Here is a 10,205-nt window from a genome sequence, read left to right on the forward strand (position 1 = left end):
CCGGATGTTCCGATTCAATGATTTAAAGTTTATGTTTTACGTTAATTGTCCGATTGTGAGCGATCCGACCGTCCGATTTGGACTAAACTTGCAAGACATATATCGTAGATCGTGTGGGACTCCTAGGAACTTCCGGATTGTAAAACTGGGGTCGTGGGTCCTCTGGGCCCGGTTGACCCAATTTGGGAATTTTGACCGTCCGGTTGACTGAGCGTCTTCCGAGACTATTCCAGCATTCGAAACCCTTAGTTGGACCTTAGGAACATTTCGTTCCTCGTGCTAACTTGAAACTCGGGAAATTAGGATTTTAATTTAAATTCCTCGTTTGAAGCGTTTGATTTTAATATCGTATTCGTATTCTAAAATAGGTAATCCGACTCAGAATACACAACAGGCGGGACCCTCTCAGGGTCAAGCAGCGTGGCACTACTTGTGAGTGGACTTTGTTTTCAAATAAATAGCATGATTTTTATGATGAAATTTCTATACATAAGAATTTAAGGGTTTATGAAAATTCACCTTATACTTTAAAGTTGAAACTATTATTTTTGGTAAAGTATTTGGGATATATCTGGGTTTTGACATATTTTAAGTATCTTGAGCGTATATAAACGATGATTGAGAAATGACTATCTATCTCGTGGTTTATATGTGGAGAGTACTGAGATATTGTTATGAGATGTGGAAAGTGGTGAGATTTAGAATGTCAGGTTGAAGTGCTATAAGCACTACATACCCTGTGTACCTCCCCTGGATTGAAACTTGATTATGGAAATGTGAGATACTTGGAAATGTTGGAACTCGGGGCATCCTTGACGGGATGTTACTGTAGACCCTTGATTGGGTAGTCTGTGCGTGTAGGACTGTTTACAAGCGTACGAGTCTTGATTCTTCGTCCGTACGTGCTGGCTGAGAGTTAGTCCCCTAGTTAGACGGCTCGTCCTTAGCCACATGGTCATTTGAGGGCTGTTACATGTGGACTAGTCAACAATCCCCAGTTGGATTGTTTCCCCGGTACAACTAGGTGTGTTATAAAAAAAAAAAAAAAAAAAAAAAAATATATGTGAGGATACTTCCTCGCTCATCGTGCTAGTGGGCACGTGTTTCGAGAGTTTGGTTTGGGTTTTATGAGGAAAGTTTCGGATGGGTTGATTTGTAAGTTTCACTGTGGATTTCTGATTTAGCTCTGATTTTTTAGCATACTATATATATATATATATGGCTATGATAGTTTTAAATGCATTGGTTTTCTAAATGGTGGGGTTATATTACTTTGGTTTAATTGGAACTAAACTTTGTTTTGTCCACTCACAATTTTTTCTGTTTTGCACCCCCCCAGCCAGTAGTTGACTGGATCGAGCAGCAGAGCTGTGTCGTGTGCCCTTGAATCGCGAGTTTCAGTACTCTAAGCCTTCGTAGAGCTTCTGTACTCTGTAAATTCGTTAAACTTCCTTTTCTGTTTGTTTGTTGAATTCTGTTAGATATGCTCTGTTATTGCCTTGTTGGGGTTTAAATTGTGAGGCCGAAGGCCATGGTTTGTAAACACTATGTTTTGTGTAATGCATGCTGGCTGTTGGGTTGTAAATGGTGTGTTTTTAATAGGTTGGAAATTTGGGATATGTTCATTTTACAGGGGAGATTCTGCCAAAATTTTGGTAGAAAGTCTCGGTTCTTAGTAAGTGGGTCCGGCATCTATAGGATGTCGGAATTAAGACGGGGTCCGTCCCGGTTTCCGAGGAAATCGGGGCGGGTCCTGTCACTTCATGGTAATGGGGTTCAGATGACCAGTATCTCCCTCGCTCCGCACTTCTCTTGTGGGAGGAAAGTTTGATCCTCCCATGTCTTTTAATCATAGCATACGGGTTAAGCCCACGTATTTTAATCATAGCATATGGGTTAAGCCATAACACGTGAGATTTGGTCCCACAGTGCCCCTTTTTTTTTTCCTCTTTACACGCTTCACGGGTGGAGAGGGAAAAATAATTTAAGTAGGGTTTGGATTCCTTCGGATTGAACGCATGATGTCATGATGGGCTCATGGCTGAGCCCAAAGAAACAATTCCTTTTTCTATCTTGGGCTTGCTGGTCAAACCCAAAGAAATAATTCTTATTGCACCATTGCCAACCCATGCACGTTGTTGACCTTTCATGCACTTTTCATGCACGCTGACCTTTCAAGTTTCGACTATGGATTTTTAGTGCTTTAGCCAGCCCCATGTGAAATATCCAAATATGGACAGCCAATCCCATGTGCAAGTAGACCCTTTCACTTTATTTTGGATTCTTGCACCTCTGCTGATCCCGCATGGTCTCGATTTTGAACTTTTCTCACTCCAGCCGATCCCAAATGGACCCCATGCAAATTTCTCTTTTTTTCCCTTTGCGCTTAAGCCGATCCGATGGGCTTATACGAATTTCTCTTCTTTTCCCTTTGCACCTCAGCCGATCTGGTGGACCCCATGACCGATCCCAGATGGACCCCAGCTTTTGGGTTTCTTCCTGCGCTTGAGCTGGCTCCGTGGACCCCAGCGCCTTCGGTTTTCCACTTTGCTCTTCAGCCGGTACCGAATGACCTACAAGTTTGGATAATTTTTTTTTTGGCACTTGTGCTTTAGCTGACCTTCTGGACCCCAATGCGCTTGAGATGACCTCCTGGACCTCAGCGCCTTTGGTTTCTCAGCTGATACTAGGTAGTCCATGACTTGTTTTTTTTTTTTTGCTCTTGCGCTTGAGCTGACCTTCTAGACCCCAATGCGCTTGAGTTGACCTCCTGGACCCCAGCGCCTTCGGTTTCTCAGTTGATACTAGTGGTCCATGACCTTTTTTTTTGGGTGCGCTTGCGCTTGAGCTAACCTTCTGGACCCCAATGCGCTTGAGCTGACCTCCTGGACCCCAGTGCCTTCAGTTCCTCCTTCTCACTTCTGCCGATCCCAAGCAGTCCATAACTTAATCTTTGCGTGGGAAAGTGAATAAGCCTAGCTCCATAGGGAGTACTCATTATCTAGCACCATTTATTGCTTATACATGTTGCATTTCTTTGTCTTTTGTCGAAGTGCATGCAGCTTTCTGTCAGGGAAACGCATGCATTAGGTAGGACAACCTTGATTGGTCAATCAGACCAGACTTTGTTGCGAGAGCCTAAGGCGAATATCTGAGTTTGGTCGTATCAAGTCTTATCTTTATTTTTGAAAAGAGCTTCTCCCCGTGACTTCTGTGACATACTTTTCTCTGATGCTCACACCTTCTGCTATAAAAGGCCGGGAGATAGATATACCTTTCATTTACAAAACCGTTCATATTTTGCTTGTGTCCTTTATATAAGCTCTAGTTGTGAAGGGAAATGAAAGTGTTCTGTGCATTTGGAAACTCTGTCGAAGGGCTCTCGTTCTTGCTACAACCCAGTAAGTATTATTTTCATCTTTGTTATTTTCATGTAAAGGCACGAGATTTGGCCCAAGTCTAACGGTGTCCCACAGGGCTACGAGGTCCTTAAGGCTCGCACTAAAGGATGTGTTCCCAACAACGTGGGGATCGATCTTCTTCCTTTGGGGTCGGACATGTACACTGGTGCCAGTATCCCTGAGGGCTCCTTAATTCTTTCGCCGGCCCATCTAAAGTACATTAGGTTTCCATTTCATCCCCTTTTTCATATGCTTCTGTTATTCTTGGATCTTCACCCCATGCAACTGAATCCAAATTCTTACCTTCTCATATCCGGCTTTCTGGCCGTTGGGTTGAAGTGGGGTGTGTCCCTTAGCTTTAAGGATTTCATCTATCTCCACGACTTAGCTTGTGTTAAGGGTGAAAGTCATTATTTCTTTTTTACGCTTGGGTATGGTAAAAAGTTATTTTATTGTAAACCTACTTTCACCAAGTATTGGAAAAACCAACCACTCTTAATTAATGGGGAGTGGCAGCGCCTGAGATGTCTCACATGCCTATCCCATTGGTGTTTGACTCGAAACCTGGTATAATGATTTGTGCCTTTGGAATACAGTTTATTGTGTTTTTGCGGGTCCCATCACTAACCTTTTCTCTTTGCAGCACTTCCTTCGGATAAAAGGTACCTCATTCTTGAGGACCGGATCGCTTGGTTGGAAGAGAACTTGGCATGTCAAGGTTGGGACATCACTCACTTCGCCGACCCTGTGACTCTTATCTGTATCTCCACTGCTCGTCGCACAGTGTCTTACTTTCCGTTCATTTCGGCTGATTCGAACCTGCACGGGATAGACTTGTTCAAGAACATTTGTGCTGTTGACGTCATGCTTTGTTGTACTGAGGATTTGGCGTCCCTTATCCAGGCAAGTTTCCAAGAAAAGGAAGTTGAGTTTGCTCAGCACAGCAGCTCCGAGAACTGTGCATTCGGGTCTGAGTCTGATCAGTCAGATATGTCGTCACCATGTTCATTATCAGTCCCGGGTCGTAGGGAAAGGAGACTGGGAAAAGAGTTCAAGCCCTCCGGGTCTACGAAAAAGTCCCGCCACGCTCCACAGGTTGTTTTGGGTTTGAGTTCGCCCAATGTTGCATCCGCCTTGAGTACCCCGTCCCGACCTCAGCAAGTCCCTCGTGCTCCTCCCACTCCCGCCATCTCACTGGGTGAGAATGACTTCATGGCCATGACTGACGAGCAGATGTGGGGCTACCAATCACATTGCTTGAGTGCGATACGACAACGTTTAGGGTTTGTGCTGGTTTCATCTGATTGTCATGTCCTATCATAGCTGTCTAATGCTCATTTTCTTATGTCTCGCAAATGATTGGAATTTGCAACGCGCAAATGGCGAGGTTCCAGGCTATGAGCCACGAGATATGCGAAAAGACGGCGACCCTCGAACTCAACGAGAAGCGCATCAAGGAATATGAAACAGAGCTTGAACAGTAGCAGGGAGAGCTGCAGAGCCTAAGAAGCGATCAAAGCATTGTGCTAATCGAGGTTGATCGCCTTAAGCAAGAACTGGGGTATGCTTCATGCGTTAGGGACGAGGAGTATCAAGCCAACACCAAGTAGATCAGGGTTGAGATGGCCAGACAATTCAGATACAGTTAGGTCCAAGGTCAGCAGCTCCCAGAGCATCGGTTTGTGGGGGATCCAGATGATTATAACGATGAGTTGGGATTTGATCCCCCTGGCTATGAACTATTTTAGGGTATGCATCTTGATGATCGTCCTCCAACGGATTACCTTCCCTATCTTAGGACCCCGCTAGCAGCTTTTCATGGGCCAGCCCTTTCTGGATCAGTTGGGACCGTTGTCCCTGGCACCGCTCCTAATGTTACATTGTCCATTGCCAGTACTGGGCCTGTCCTTGGATTTACGGGCTTCACCTCACCTGCTGGATTTTCTACCTATGCTGGGCCTACCTCGGAGGCTGTTCCTAATCCATTTGATGATGCATCCTAGGCTGCTTTTCTTTGGTCACTACTTGTTGTATTTATCTTTCAGCTCTATCTTTGCTGTTGTGTACTTAATTATCTCTGGTGCGCTCCCAAAATTCTGGACTCACTTTACCAGACTTCATGAGTTATTCCTCTGGTTTGAATTTTACCTCAAAAATGACTACTCGAAACTTAACGTCGTGGTTTTTCAAACTTGGCTAAGTGATAAAGCCTTCCAAACACACTCAGGATCTTCCCCGGGTGAATCGCCATTTTCAAATTCAAAAAACAAGGGATCAGATATTCTATCATCCCCGCATTACAGCTCTATCAGATGTCTCTCATTGAGCTACGTCTTTGGGTAAACCTATATATAAATGGTCATTCGGTTTTTAGGTGAACATACCTATCCCACACATGGCTCATAGGCGCAAGCTAAAACTCCATTTCCGCCTTTACGCTGATGTTCCAAAAAAAGGAGATTCTCCAAGGAGGAGGTCTTCGTCTTTGTCAAGGAGGGAGTCCCCGAAGCGAGATTCCAAGAGCCTTAACGGAATCATAGAGATATGCTCTCAGGATTCTTCTTCCAACTCCTCGACGAATGTTTCAGATTATTCGACGGTCCTTGATTCGTTCCGTGGGTCCAGGTCCCGATCTGGTGATGCCAGAGGTGGAGGGAAGGATACTCTGAGAAAGAGCACTCCAAGTGCGGGTCATCCTTGCTTTGTTGGAAGGGTGCGAGATGAAGCTGGTCCATCTCGTGTTCCTCGCTGTTCTTGTCGCTTTGATCATAACATGCTGTTGGTGGAACGCGACTTACTCAAGAAGGATCTGGCATGTGTCAGTGCCCAAGTGACCAGCCTCCGGAGTGATCTCGCTGCTACGGATCGTGTCGTATCAGCCGCTCATTCTGATGGCATGCACGATGGATTTAGACAGATTATCCACCACTTCCGCGCCAAGGCCAAAATAGTCTATCCTTACTTGAATTGGGATCGTCTCCCCTTGCCATAAGACTAACCAATGTTACTTATGGGTTCACACCTGTATTATCAGTAGTTTTTATGTATTTTCCAGCTTTGAATAATTCAAGGATATTCCTCTTATGAACATTTCATGTTCTTCCCTTTATGGCCATAAGGGTTCAATGTTATTGTTAAGTGTGATCATACGGTCTTTGACATTATCACATGCATATCCATATCATGTTGCTTGATCCCAACCATGTCATGATCTCCGATCATGTTGTGATCTCCGATCACTTCTCTATGCGCGATCTCCCATCACGTCTTTATTTGTGATCTCCAATCGTGTCTTTATGCGTGATCTCCGATCACGTCTTTATTACGATCTTCAATCGTACCTTTTAGTCTTTCGTAGGTTTTGATTTTGGTCAAGCACATTCTGTGCCCATGGATTAGTACATGTATTTTCTTATTTACAAGGTCTTCAACCACGTGATGTCAGGTGATGTTAATTTAAACACACGTGGTCCTCGACCAAACGTTTCGAATGTGAAGAAAACATGTGTTCCATTAAGCGTTCATCGAACGATGGACAATTTAGGGAAAATTCCAAAATGAGCGAAAACTATAAAATCAAATGTAATACTTCCTCAAATGAGTTACATTCCAAGGGCGTGGTACGTATTGACCACTCTCGATATGCCTCAACATATATGCCCTTTTTCCGTAAGCTTCCGTTATCTCGTACGGTCCTTCCCATGTTCGTCCAAATTTCCCTGCGTTCAAGTCCTTGGTGTTCTCCATGACCTTCCTGAGTACCCACTTGCCTACTTTGAATCTTCTTTGCCGTATTCGTTTATTGAAATAATTGGCTGCCTGGTTCTGGTAGTTTGCAAGTCATAATGCCGCGCAGCTTCTCGCTGTTCTTCGAGCATGTCAAGGCTGTGAGCTAGCTACTGCTATTATCATTGCTCTCTACCACCAATGTTCTGACTGTGGGTAGTCCAATTTCTGTGGGAATGACGGCTTCAGTTCCAAAAGCCAAGGAAAAAGGGCTTTCACTGGTTGGTTTCCGTTTGGTAGTGCGGTATGCCCATAATACGTTTGGCAGTTCCTCTGACCATTTGCCCTTGCTTTGTTCCAACCTTCTCTTTAAGCAATCAAAGATCGTGCGATTAGTTTTATTGGCTTGCCCGTTTCCTTAAGGGCAACTTCGGGACGAGAACTGCTGAATGATCCATTTTTCTGCGCTGTAGCTTCTGAATTTACAGTTATCGAACTGAGTTCCATTGTCTGTCACAATGGCCCTCGGTATCCCAAAGTGACATATTATATTGCGTTATACGAATCTTACCACATCCATTTGGGTCACTGTCTAGTAAACCTCGGCTTCCACCCACTTGGTGAAGTAGTCAGTGGCCAAAAGGTTGAACTTCTTGCCCCCCACTGTAGTGGGCAACGGTCCCACAATGTCCATCCCCCAGTGGGCGAATGGTCAGGGTCCCACAACAGGGTTAAATTCCTCAGCTGGCTGTTTGATAAGGGGTGCATGCCTTGGACATTTGACACATTTTCGTGAAAATTGTTCTGCATCGCGAGCTATGTAAGGCCAAAAATATCCTTGAGTCAATGCTTTGTGGGCTAAGCTCCTCCCACCCGTATGGTTCCCACATGTCCCTTGGTGTATTTCCTTTAGCACCCATTCGGCTTCACGTGGATCGAGGCATATGAGATATAGCCCTGAAAAAGATTTACGAAAGAGTGTATCATCTACAATGGTGTACCTTGCAGCCTTTACTCTCAATTTTCTCACCTCGATCAAGTCATCAGGTTGGGTTCCGGGTTCCCTTCGTGAAGTAGTTCATGATTGGAGTTATCCACGTTTCTTCTTCGGTGTCAATCTGCATAACTCCATGTTCGATTGGTATACTAGGATTCGATAAGAGTTCCACCGGGGCAACCCTCATGTCTTCCATCGATGTTGACGCTGCGTAGGCCAAGCGATCTTCCTGACTGTTCATCTCTCTTGGTATTCACTTAAACTCTATTTTTTCGAATTTGCTGGCTAAATCTTTTACCAGCCGTTGATATGCCCCCATTCGTTCATCCTTAGTCTCGTATTCCTCGGTTGTCTGGCCGACTATGAGGCGAGAGTCGCTATGGACAACTAAGCGTTTTACTTCAACATCCTGGCTAGTTGGAGTCCTAGCACTAGAGCTTCATATTCCGCCACGTTGTTTGAAGCTGGGAAGTCTAATAGGGGGGAGTACTCTAGCTCCACTCCCTTAGGCGACGAGAGGACGACTTCCACTCCGGCTCCTGCCTGATTAGATGATCCGTCTAAATACAACTCCCATTGAGCCTTGTCCAGGTTTGGTGCTTCCTCGATTTCATCACGGTTTTCCTGCTGTTTGTTAGATGGATAACATTCTAGTAGGAAATCGGCAATTACCTGGCCATTCTGGGCTGTTCAAGGTTGATATCTAATGTCGAATGCTTCGAGTTCAACGACCCACTTTGTAACTCTAATTGAAAGGTCTAGTTTGGACATGACCGCCTTGATTGGTTGGGTCGTCAATACGATGATCGTGTGTGCCTCGAAGTATTGTCGAAGTTTCCGTTTGGCCGTCACTAAAGCTAACACGAGCTTTTCGGCCAGTGGATAACTTTTCTCATCCTCAATTAAACTCTTGCTCACATAGAATATGGGCCGTTGGATTGAATTCTCCTCCCTTAGCAGTACAACGCTTATAGCGATTTCAGTGACAGTCATGTATAGGTATAAGGGTTCACCTTGTTTTGGAATAGTTAGGGCCAGGGGACTGGCAAGGTATTTTTTCAACTGTTCAAAGGCTTTTCTTTGTTCTGGCCCCCATATGTTTCCATTCATGTATAGGTATAAGAGCTGCTATTCGTCCAGTTAGAACCTGCACATCCCATTAAGGTCCTTTTTTTTTCTTCTTACCGTTATTTTATCTTTTGCTGAAGCAGATCTCTATAAATATACTTACCATTAATTGAAGAGTGATTTTTAACTTACATTTAAGCTCCAACAAAAAATAAATAAATAAACTTACATTTAAGCGTATATGCAGCTTTCTATATATTATAGGTAGTGACATGCCTTCTATAAGCCAATTAATTATGACATTTAATCCTTAATGTGTAAGGCAAAAAATAGACATTGGAAAGATAACTTACGACTCCAACAAAAGGACATGTACTATTTTTCACTTCTCATTGATTTTTAAATTGATTTTTAATTAGTAAAATAGGTTCCAACCAAAAAAAAAAAAATTAGTACAATAGGCGGCCCAAAAAAATTCACTACACACAACATATATGCTCTTTAAAATAAATTCCGTAAGTACATTTTATATATTTATTCAACTTTAAAACAAAATATACAAACCTCTCGAAACAAGTTGTAAAAGCTAGCAATGAAGAGAACTCATTTGAGATTATTCAAGGTGATAATTATTCAGTGCAAGATAAAGATATTTCTTCCTCTCCATATTTATTTCCTCCTCGGCATCATCCCTCTCAGTTTCTTCCTTCCTCTTCAACTGATAATTTTAAGGTTAAAGTGGCCACAAAGACTGAGGCATATATAAAGTTTGTTGCTCAAGGCACTGAGAATTGCTACCGAAACCCACAAGAAGGCTTCGAGGAATGCCTGGAGTTTTTCGTGAAATTATGCAGCAACTATTATCTTAAAAAACGCCATAGAAAAAGTACAGCCAAACCCTAAATGTTTTATTTATCTTGTGCTATTTCTTGTGTAATATAATTCGAGCATACTTGGTGAATGTTTATTTTTTTACCAATCAATAGCTACGAGAACCACAATGAAGAAATACA

Source organism: Prunus avium, chromosome 3 (genome assembly GCF_965620075.1).
Source record: "Prunus avium chromosome 3, drPruAviu1.hap1.1, whole genome shotgun sequence".
Classification (NCBI taxonomy): Eukaryota; Viridiplantae; Streptophyta; class Magnoliopsida; order Rosales; family Rosaceae; genus Prunus; species Prunus avium.